Source organism: Protopterus annectens, chromosome 10.part0 (genome assembly GCF_019279795.1).
Source record: "Protopterus annectens isolate FY-2018-M chromosome 10.part0, PAN1.0, whole genome shotgun sequence".
Lineage (NCBI taxonomy): Eukaryota > Metazoa > Chordata > Ceratodontiformes > Protopteridae > Protopterus > Protopterus annectens.
Genome location: NC_056744.1, coordinates 1654371152 through 1654383153, shown reverse-complemented (window position 1 = coordinate 1654383153; position 12002 = coordinate 1654371152). Strand labels below are relative to the sequence as shown.

General features: G+C 38.8%; 1 pseudogene; it reads right to left on the bottom strand.

Annotated features, from left to right (window-relative positions):
* LOC122814375 overlaps window positions 1-12002 on the bottom strand; it is a 388456-nt pseudogene that overhangs the window by 230744 nt on the left and 145710 nt on the right.

Here is a 12002-nt window from a genome sequence, read left to right as displayed (position 1 = left end):
GAAACTATTTTCATTTATAATGCAAAAATTGAGTGCGACACTCCATTTTGAGGGAGGACATATGCAGAGTGGGTGCTCGTAAAAATAATATTAAAACATGGCAAATAACATTAATTTTTCCACAGAAATTAATATCTGATAAAGCAGTTATTACTATTACCAATGTTTGTATAACCACCTTAATAGCACAAAATCCATGTAATCTACAGATTAAGGCATGCTGTCACCATATAAACAACATTAGTACTCTGTTCTGCTAATGATATTTGTCATCTGACATGAATGGTTTTGTAGACTAATACTGCAGTGTTGAGATATTGTGAAAATATGACATGCATAATATGCAATGATTGCTGAATATCTTAAAATAGCAGTGTGTCACCCAGTCTTGGGATACAATGCAGGAACGCTCTTGGAATATTATAAGCTGATAAATTGGGTTTAGCTTGCATGTTTTTAGAAATATAACTCTCTGTCTGATCACAATATTACTAATTTTGGGGAAAAAATAATTATTACTAATTTTGGAAAGGAAAATATATTTTTCTTTAACAAATTTGCAATATAAATTAAGGGTCATCGACAAACATTTGATTCTAACACCAGTATATAACCCTGTCTAATGAACAACTTTTATTTTTTTGAAGTTTTTTCTAATTTGTACCATTATGTGATATTACAAATTATAAGAAATGTGCCCTTAACAGGGGATTTGGGAGAAATCCTCTCAGGAAGCACAGTTTCCTGGATTAAAAGACTTCAAGAAGCAGAGGGATTAAATACTTTCCTGCTGCTCGGGACTGAACGGTTTTAGGAATCTGACTTGACAAAGTGCACAGAGACAAGAGAGTATTAATTTGCAACCAGTTATGAATATTTGTTATATAATAACATTAGGATTAATGACTTAAAAGATCTGCATTTTCTGGGGTACATCTGCATTAATAACATGAAAGAGAAGCATTTTCTGGGGCACTTCATAGTATTAAAATTATGTTTACATATGAAAGGCAAACTTAATTCTGCTATGCAATGTCAGAGTTGAACATCTGTAGATATATTATATGAAGTAATGCATGCCTACTACAAAACAATGTATTTTCTCAATTGAGCAGTCAAAGGAATAGTTTTTGAGAGGATAGGCGAGGAAAAATTGATCACAGTTACTTTTGTGGAGCAGTTTACATTTGTTTTGTAGCTATCATAAAATTATGAGTTATAGCTGTAACTGAATTAGAACAGACATTCTAATGGTCATTAAAAATCATTGATGACAAGTCACAGGTCAAATCAGAATAAACCTAAGTCATGCAATATGACCAAAATGATATGCATAGTGAGAGAAATTCATTCCTACAAATGAAACACATTAATGCAGTGTTAATAACATGAAATTAAAACAATTTACTTGCCAGTTCTTAATATAAATTAAAGTCTTAGATAATTCTACCTCCAAAGATGATGCCACAATATGAACAGAAGATGACTGACTTTAATAAATGGCTTAGGACGACACACAACAAAAAATTAAAGGGGTACAATCAATAATGGTCAGCATGGAAGAATATGGTCAACATGCCATGCTGATTTTCCAGGGATGATCTGCAACTGTCCTCTCTATGCTTTTGGATACTGGCTAAAACACTGCCCTCCCATGTAGTGCCTTTTTAGGCAATGTTATCGAACAAAACCTAACATAACAAAACCAACCAAAGAAAATCTAAAGGTATTACTGCTCAATGCTTGGAGTCAAGTAAGAAACTCCACTCCCTGCAAGCTCTCGTCACCCTGGAGAATGCAGATGTTTTAGTTATTGAGGCATGGTTTAAAGCCACAAAGAGCACCACAGTAGTGCAGGGTTGCGGTGTCTTCCACACAGTTAGAGCAGCTACTGCAAAAGAAGGGATTAAAAGTAGAGGTGTCTCAATCTACATTAAAAACAAACACACCTCAAGGCTGGTCAAAGAGCAAGACAAACCTGAACCTCTCCACTTCCAGATTACCACAAGCAAAGTCCCATACCATATCCTTGTTCATAGGTGTGTACTAGGCTAATGGCCCTGGAGCCTTTACAAGCCTAGCCCATAGGATTACCCTGGCGTCATGCCACCCAACCTTAGTTCCCAGTGCCTCTGTCAATTACAGCCACTGGAGTGATCCCTGGGGTGAATTTTCTATTTCCCATCCACTCATCAAGCTATCTCCTGAAGAGGGTCAGTGAGGCGCTCTGCTTGGCATGTATGGGAAGTCTATTCCATAGCATGGGCAGTCTCTGGGTTATAAACCTGTCCCTCCAGCTTGTTGGTCTCTGGAGTGTGTAGTACAGAGGGACTGGGATTTCTTTAGATGTAGCATTTCTAACAGAGCTGGGTCAGACAGGGCTTTGCAAGTCAAGCTGAGATCGCCTCTAAGTAGGCGATATGAGAAAGAATAGTTGGAGTTTTTTTGAGTCTATCCATATAGGACAAATGCTTAAGGCCTAAGATCCTCTTTGTGAGGTACTTTAGCAGTCTCTCCAGTTGTAGGTGTCTAGTGAGGTACATGCCAAATGGGGCAATGTACTTGATGATTGGCCTAATGAGGGAAGAGTAGAGGGAGACAATGACCTCTTTCTTCCTGGATGCAAAACCCTTAGTAGTGAGATGTGCCACATAGAAAGACTTTCTGATCACAGTGGCAATGTGGTGCTTAAGAGAGAGGTTGCTGTCAACCTGTGTTTCCATATCTCTTATGACGCCTTCTGTGTTCAGTTGACTACTATCGATGTGGTAATTCTTGGGAACTGGGTTTTTTCCCCAAAAGGGATGACTACACATTTTTTGGCATTGAGCTTAAGGCCATGATAGGATGTAGGATGTCATCTCACTTGGGGAGTTAATTATGGCTCCCAACTTGCAATCATTTGCAAACTTTGTCAGCCAGAGTCCTATCGTGTTGGCCTGAACTTGTATGCTATAGGTCCTTCTGTATTACCCACAAAATCTATAACATACACAAACATACTCGTGACACTCACCATTCAACCGAATACCATATGTACTGGCAACTTTACTACCCCATTAAAAACTGGGAATCATACATGACCCCAAACTTGCAGGTCCAGAGATTCAAGGACTTTGTAAACACAAACATCCTGGACCAGCTCATCCATACTCCCACTAAGGCTGCAAGCATCCTGGATCTTGTTCTCACTAACATGGGAGAACACTGCACACCCAGGGAAGTGCAACATCTACTCTGGTAAGATGAAAAAAATGTTCTCCTCTGAATTAAAAATAAACCCTGGGACCCCAGTTAACCCTGGAACTTTTAGGAACAATTGTAGGGCAAACGTCCTTCTATTATGTGATAACCTAGCAAAATTTAAAGCCCTTCTCCAAACCCTGAGAAAACTTCATCCTATGCAAAACTATTTGTAAAAGCCCTGTGCAATATTGTTAACAGCTGCATGGAGATAGGTGTATCGGCCAAGAATAAGCACAAAACAAACTCAAAAAAACAAGCCAACCTGGTGGAATTCTAACATTAATAAGATGTCTAACAAAAGAAAGATAATCGATGCAAAAATTAGGAAGTGCAAAGGTCAGCAGGATAAAAACTCTCTCAGCAATATAAAACAAACAACTAAAAAGGGATAATGTCACAGACAATGCAAAATATGACGTAAAAATAACTTCCCAAGCCATGGACAATCACAAGGTTTTCTTTAGCTATGTCCACAACCTTCTAACAGTACACAACAATGTGCAGAACTAACAGCAAGTGGATTCACCTACATTGAGCCAGAAGATATAACAAGTCTACTGGTCAACAAATTTAGCTTCAGTTTACCCCACCCGACACAGCTCAGGAAATACCATTGAACATAACCCCCCAATTATCAGTAGGGAACAGGTACTCACTGCACTCAGCGTCAATTGTCCCCAATAACATGTCAGATTCCTCTTAAAAGCATGAAAGACAACCTATCAGTACCACTAGAATCACTATTTAACTGCAGCCTCCAGAGAAGCTTTGTGCAATGTAAATGGAGGGCTGCAACAGTCCTCTTTCTTTCTCTGGATAAAGGCAGGCCACCTATGGACCGTAGTAACTACAAACCCACAGATCTAATTAGTCTCATATGCAAAGCCACGGAAATGCTTAACAATGACAGAAAACCTTCAGACCCTGGATTCAACTTAGTTTGGTTTTGTCACGGGCAAGTCAAGCCTATTCAACCTGGTGGACTTCTTCAAGGAGGTCACCAAAGAAATGGACAAGGGCAAATGGTGCATACTGCCTACCTTGAACTGGCCAAGGTATCTGACACAATACCTCACTTAGAAATTGTTGACAAATACAGAAACGTAGGTATAAACCTCCTATGTTATCCACTCTTTAGCCAGATGGCTCACAGATAAGACCCAAGAAGTAGGGATAGGGGGAGTCAAGTGCCACAAAGAAGCTGGTTACTAGTGAAGTCCCTTAGGGCTCAGTGCTGATTCTATTCCTTTTTGACATCTACTTCTCTGAAGTTAAGGCCAACATCAAGGGCCTCGGGTTGACCAAAACTGTCGAGAATTGTAAACTAGCTACAGTCATAAAATCCCCCAAAGTTATTACCCCCCCCCCCAAGAACGGCGGATACAGACAAATAACTGGTGTCAGATCCATGGTCTAAAACTCCATGCCAAGAAATGCATAATATCCTTTAGGAAGTCAGTTCCCCTTGGAACCTATCACACTGACAACACACCCCTAAGAGCTGTCTCAGTAGCCAGGGATTTGGGGATGTATGCAGACAGTAACCTGGCTATTGTGTTTCAACGGTCATAAGGAAACCATTCTATGTTATGCAGCTTAGAATCAAAGGTATAGCATCTGGGTCCAAGGAAGTCATCATTCCTCTGTACATGGCCCTTATCACACCAATCAGTAAGTGCAAGGACTCCTTTGGCACGTACCTGACCAGGAATGTGAAACAGCTGGAACTCCACAGAGGTTCCTCACAAACAGAAAACATGAACAATTGTCCTATGCGGACTACCTCAAAACCCTATCCCTAGATTCTGTTTCCTACAGTGTGTCGAAGGGAGGTCTATGCCTAATCTAAAAGGCATCCTAGTTCCTTGCTCTAATGACCCTTCTGCATATCAGCAAAACAAAATGCATCTGAACTACCCAATCTAGGGACCTTAGCCTTCCATGCGACATAAACAGCCATGTTGGAGGGACAGGTATGTGTCTCAGAGACTACCTCTTCTCGGGAACAGCCTTCTCATCTACGTGAAGCAGAGCTTTTCATTAACTCAATTCAAGCATAACTTGGTCCAGTGGATAGAGACTTGGAAATTCACCACTAGTCTGGGACCCATGTCTCTAATGGCAGAGGCAGCCTCTGAATGCATGACCACCCAAGCCCTAGCCGACACAAACCCCTTAAAATACCCTTAGGGTACCACTACTTGTCAGGCATATCTAGGATGCATAGCTATGCCTAAAAGGCTCTCCTGTGGTCATTAACTTGGTATATGCCTATAAACCTTCAGTTATAGAAAAACATTTCCAGTTGTGCTTGGTTTTTGTATTGTACAGCTTTAGAGATATTCACATTGGTTTCCTTCTAAAAATATACAAACAGAAATGATAATATTTTGCAAATAGCTCCAACATGAACAAGGCTATTCACACTGCTTCACATCAATATGAAGTTCAGATTTGAATGAACAAAAATGTTCTTGAGAGTAAGGGGTCTAGCAATACAACTACAGAGATTTTTTTTTTTAAATTTCACCAAAATAAATTATTTTAATGTGTTGCTCAGGTGGATTATACCTGTATGAAAAATATGTATGACCACTAGGAAGGCAGCTGTGTGGCAAACAACTTTGCCACTTGTTAGTTGTTTAACTACATTTTCGGGAAAACACCCCAGGACAAAGTTGCCAAATAGGACATTCTCATGTAGGTGTGAATTTGCAGTTACTAGGTGTGAATGACTTAAATTATCATAATTTTATTGTTGGGCCATGATAATCTTACAGCTCTGTACATGTTTTAGTTTTCTGTGACATGATTAATATCAACAAGAAACTATACAAATTAATAGACTGTTTACATACCATGGACTTTCCCTTCAAGATTATTATTCTGTTCTGTGCTATTTTCCTTCTTCTCCCCACCTTCTGGAAGCTCATCCTCTTCTTTTAAGAGTAGCAATAACTTCATTGGAGGGATACTATATCCTGCATATAAAAATAAAAATACACTTTTACGTTTTATTTATTATAAGTACGTCCAATTAGGCAAAGCACTATTTCATGGAAGACCGATGGCAAAGGTTTCACAAGCAGATGTAACATATTAATGACAAGATGTGACAACATACAGATATTTAACAATATAAAACTCAGATTTTTGAAGAAATCAAAGTACAATATTACAACAAAGTCGAATGATGGGAAAGCAGACAGGGAATGAGACAGGTAGTGGTATTATTAAGCTTTACAAATTCGTGCTAGATATCATAGGAAACAAACCTACTATTCTCAACAGTGTTTAATAGAAAGAAAGAAAAGGAAAGTGAGACAAAATAAGTTTTATCACATTTATTAGTAAGGAGGCAAAAGATGTAAACAGGGCTAAGTAAGCAAGTTTGTCAGGACAGTGAAGGGAATGAGAAGGAATGGGCGAGAGGTCATGAACAAGGCAAATAATGTGCAGTTAAATGCGTTTTGGAGGAAAATTTCATCAGAGGAATACTAGTAGTTCAAAACATAAAACGCTACAAACCTACTCCTTTACTAACTTAGCATTTTGACCTTGCAGTAGAAGAAAAAAAAAAAGATTTACTTGCTCACAAGGTATCTCACATCTCACGTCCCAAACATGCATTTGCTGTTTTGGGAACAAATTCTGCTAATTTTGTCATAGCTCTACAGAATCTCAAACAATGACACCTCTAGAAGGCAACTGCTCCCCAATTTTCCTTGGCATCTATGAAACCATCCCTTCATCTACCGTATGCTCTGGGATGCTCCCCAAAGTTTTGATTTATGCTGCAACTTAATGTCATGACTTCTGTAAACAAATACAGTGCATTTGTAGGAGTGACTGGAAAACACTTGTTCCCTCATGAAGAATCACATAACTTCCCTCAAAGCTCAACTTCCTTGACTTCTCACCAAAGCACAAGCTGCACCCTTATGGAGGGGCACAATACATCTTCTACATGCTTTGAAATTAAAACAGATTTATTAAAACAAGAACTGTAGTAGTTCAGTTACTGCTAACAGCATCCTTTTGGACAAGCCAATTAGTTCAATGTTTCACTTTGTTAGACTTCCTGTCTGAAACAACTGGCTCCTTCAGCAGAATAGTCGGTGGTTTCATCCTTCCATTCAATCTTACAGCTGAAGACTGATTTTATGATTATGTATTTAGAGCGCTCCACGTTTTATATGCTATCATTACCGTTACAGAACCCAGGAACCATACTGGTTTAAATGTTACACTTTGGTATTGGTCAAAATAATTTGCTAGCTTTGAAAGCAGACTTACTTGAACAATTAATTTACTTCTCTCACAGAGTCTTAGACTGTACCTTTGATATAATACTGTTCTACCTTATCAACAATCTCTGTTGGAAACCTGCAGTTTTTTGTTGCAGACTATTCTTAAAGAGAATTTTATATGAAAAGATCTGAAAAGGTGTTAGATTCTGCAGAATTTCAATTTCAGAAACAGAAAAATCCTCAATGAGCTAATTTGTATGGATCTATTGAATGCATCTGACTTGGAAAACATCAATTTTAAATGATATTTTATTCATGAGACATTAGGAGCTACAATATTTAATATACCCACAGCTCTACAATATTTTATAAAAGTAGACTTCTTATTCATTTTTCTTTCTTTTAAGCTAAGTGGGCCACTCCAAACACTGTCCTTAATCAAAAGAATAAATTACCAAACTCTTACATTCATCATCAGTACTTCTAACCAGGTTATTTTGGATTATACATATCAGAGATAGTGCTTGCTTGTTTTATCATCATCAAGCACAATGGTATTGCTCTAAATAGATTAAAGTTTCACTAGGTACGTAGACCATTTTCAAATGGTCAGTCCCAGTGCTTTTCTTGTGATCAACTAAAAAGTCCTTATCACATGGCACATTTGAGCTCATGCTATTAGGTGTTATACAACTTCTGTGTCCTTCTTCTGTGGGAGCTGAGGCAGTAAATTGGATGACCACGGAAATTTCTGCTAAATATTTAATGTTTAATTACCACAGTAAGGCAATAAGGTGCTTTGCTGCTGTGACACTCTATGGGCACCAGCAAGATTTCTACCCCCTTTTCTGGGGTACAGTTTTATATTCTTCCCATGCAGTATGAATACTGGGCAATATGGGGAAGAAAATCCTTCAGTGCAGTTGTGTGAGGTTCTCGTAACAGCAGATAACGGACTTTTCTTTTTCTTTTTCTCAACGTCTTTCAGGCTAGTAGTCATAATCAAATTTAACTGAAAACTAGATTTACACAAATTGCACAAAAATTCCAACAGGCTTAAATGTAGTAAGAAACAATGACTTGCAAAGCCATATTAATTAATTTAAAAATATACATCATAAAAAAAAACACTATCTGCACTGGAGTTTGCTACAAAAAATATACTATGCAGCATGCACAAAATATAGAATATTAAATAAATGTGCGCCTTGCTTGTCTATGACTCATGAGTGAATTGCACTGTTATGTGCAATCATTAATGTATGAAAAATCTGTTTTGCATTTTAAGATTAGGACTGTGGTATTTTGCGGATTTCTCCTTTCCATGAGATGCAGCAACTTATACTAAGTAGCTAAAGTTAGGGGCAGGGGGTTGCAGGGAGCTTATCCCCTTCAAAAAATGCCCTATTTAATGAATCTTTAATCTTAAATTGACTCTCATTTGATTGTTTGCAATGTTTTGTAATCAAAGTCTTCAAGTAGTGTTTGTGAAACTTCTAAGCAGAGAATGCATTGCAATGGAGACTGGCCGAAAAGACGCTGGGTATTATCTAATCAAGTGGCTTGAAGTTGAAGACAGGCCCTGATGTGCCCCAATAAATACCACTATTATGACCAAGGATGGCTGAGGACATTAAGAAATGTGTCCAACACAATATTCAATTTAAAATAGCTTATTCAGCATTTGTAACTTTCTTATGGCTTGGAAATTAAGTCAATACAAGACACTAAATCATAGCCAACTGTCAAAGATTTGTAACCGATTATTTAAATGATCATTGTCACCATTATTTACTTCAGCTACCTCACCATCAGTTAATAACGTGTTGAACTGGACTGCTTTCAGTCTAGTCTATTATGTAACAAATGCATATCATTCTCAAGAGTCATTATGATAATGGCATTTTCTGAAGGGGATTTACCACATCTGACTACCACTAGTAAAGCTAGACACACTCTCACTCACTGTTATCTGTGAGGCTTTGATCACCAGTTCATTACATGTTGATATGGGGGAACATCATCTTGGGACTTTATGTTCCAATTTTGTTATAACAGATTTCACTTTGATATATATTTTATATAGATATTACCTTCTTGTAGTATTGCAGGGGATGAACTGTACACTTCTCTATATATATCCATACCATCCTCACTTCATGATGGAGTACCATTACCATTTTTATGGTACACCTTCTTGGTGTAAACTACTACGTGTTGATGAGGTATGTTTAAATGATAGCATGAATGATATAAGCCTTTTCTTTAGCTGTAGACAGGATGCGGCCTTGATCACCACTACTTCCTAATCTTGGATCTATTGCCCTGAACTTTCTTAATGTGCAGCGGACAGTGTTCACAGTGACACACAAGAGTTCACTGAGCATATTGTATTGCATGGGGAACAGTTAGTAACTTGTTAATATACACAGGGCTTACATTTGTGAAATGTGAAGACTTCTTATGAAGTACCCACTCAGTTCTGACTACAACTTGTTTGTGTACACAAAGAAACTATGATTTTAGAATTTAAAACATAATTATATACACAGCAGGATCATTTGGAGGTACCTTACCAAGCGTGGTTACTATAACTACTTGCATAAATACTAGCACTACTATGAACTGTATGGCAAGCTAGTCTCAGTCTCAAAAGTGGGGGGGGGGGGTTCATCCACTAAAATACTGACTATATAGGTTCATAGAAGATTACTAGACTAACGGTTTGAGAGCCATTACAAGCCTAGCCAATATAACACAATTTAACTGGTATATATCCACTAGGGGCAGGAGGAAGGCATGGGTTTGTGACTATGACTTGGGTATTTTTACAGGTTGTCCCTATCCATAAGGGACATAGGCACCATTTCAGGCATGAATTTATGGTTTTCCATCCATCAATCCAGACTGGCCTTCAAGAAGGTCAGGGAAAGATTCTACTTCATGTGAATAGGAAGCTTATTCCAAAAAAATGTCAGTCTCGGGGCATGTATCTATCTCTCCAGCATGTTCTGTTTGACAAAATAAAAAACATAAAAAATAGAAACAATGCCAGCCAATGGATAAAATCCACAGTTCCACAGGGTATGACAATGGATTTCTTCGCATTTAGTTTCAGGCTGCGGATCTAACACCAGTCATTTGTCTGGTTTAGACCTTCCTGAAGGATATTTACATCACTGGGGGATTCAGTGATTTCCCCAGCTTGAAGTCATCTGCAGACTTTGTCATCCAGAAGCCCTCCACATTGGAATTTACTTTGTAGGCACCAAGGCCAAACAGGAGTGGTCTCAGCACTAAGCCTTGTGGAACACCGCTAGTAACTGGCCTCTTGCTGTTACAAGAATCACAGACTTAGACCATGTGTCCAGACCTAAAGCCAACTGGATATCCATCTGGTTACACAGGGATTTTTGCCCAGTTCTGTGAGATGATTCATAATACCAGAGTAGGGTACTGTATCAAATGCCTTGGCCAGGTACTGGGTATCAAAGAAGTTCACCAGGTTTATCAGGCATAAGCTACCCTTAATGAAGCTGAAATGGATCGTTTATCATGTCCATGCTTATTCTTTCCAGGGCCTTACAAACAAGACTCGTCAAGCTTACGGGTCTGTAATTTCCTCGGTTAACTGAGACTGTAGCTGTTCTCCAGTCTATCAGAACAAAGCCTGACCAGGGGCTATGGCTAAATAGCAATTCTCCCAGGCCTGATAGGTCACTATTCAAATTATTTAAGAGGAAACCTGGTAGATCATTGGGGCCCCATTGATGCCATGTTTTTAGTTTTGGAGAGTGCTGTTGCTACCTGTTCTTTAGTGATAAAGTACAGTTGAGTACACTTACCATAAATGTAGATGTTCGAGTGCATGCACTGTTGCAGTCATCACATTTGGGTTATCTGCTTGCAGTAGCCCTCAGTCAGCCTGATTAACAAAGTCTTGGGTCCTGTGTCAGTTGCTGTCCCTTCTTCCATGACGTCAGGTCGTCAGGGGTATAAAACATGCAGCCAATGCCATTACATCAGTTTTTCTTGCCCCAGATGTCAGGTGCTCCTCTAATGGGAAGGCATTAAATCTATAAATATACAAGGTTATACCTCCAACAAAAAAGCAAATACACCAAAAAGCTTTTGAGCATAGTAAAGTAGGGCAGAGGTATAGCCAAAAGAAGAAAGGGGTATGGAGGAAGGGTAACCAGGACTGCAACAGTGAATACACTCGAACATCTACATTTATGGTAAGTGTACACAACTGTACTATATTCTTCGTGTTTCACTGTTGCAGTCATCACATTTGGGTAGATTCCCAAAGCAAAGGATGGGGGGAGGAATTTAGATAGCATTAGGACCAGCTATAAGGCCCTACAAGACTGCAGTGGCAAAGCCAGCTCTGGATTTTTGGCAGATGGTAATGCTTAGTGAAAGTATGTACTGAACTCCAGGTAGCAGCTTCTAGGATGTCCTTGGTAGGGACGCCTCTGAGAAAAGCTGTAGAGGTAGATGCAG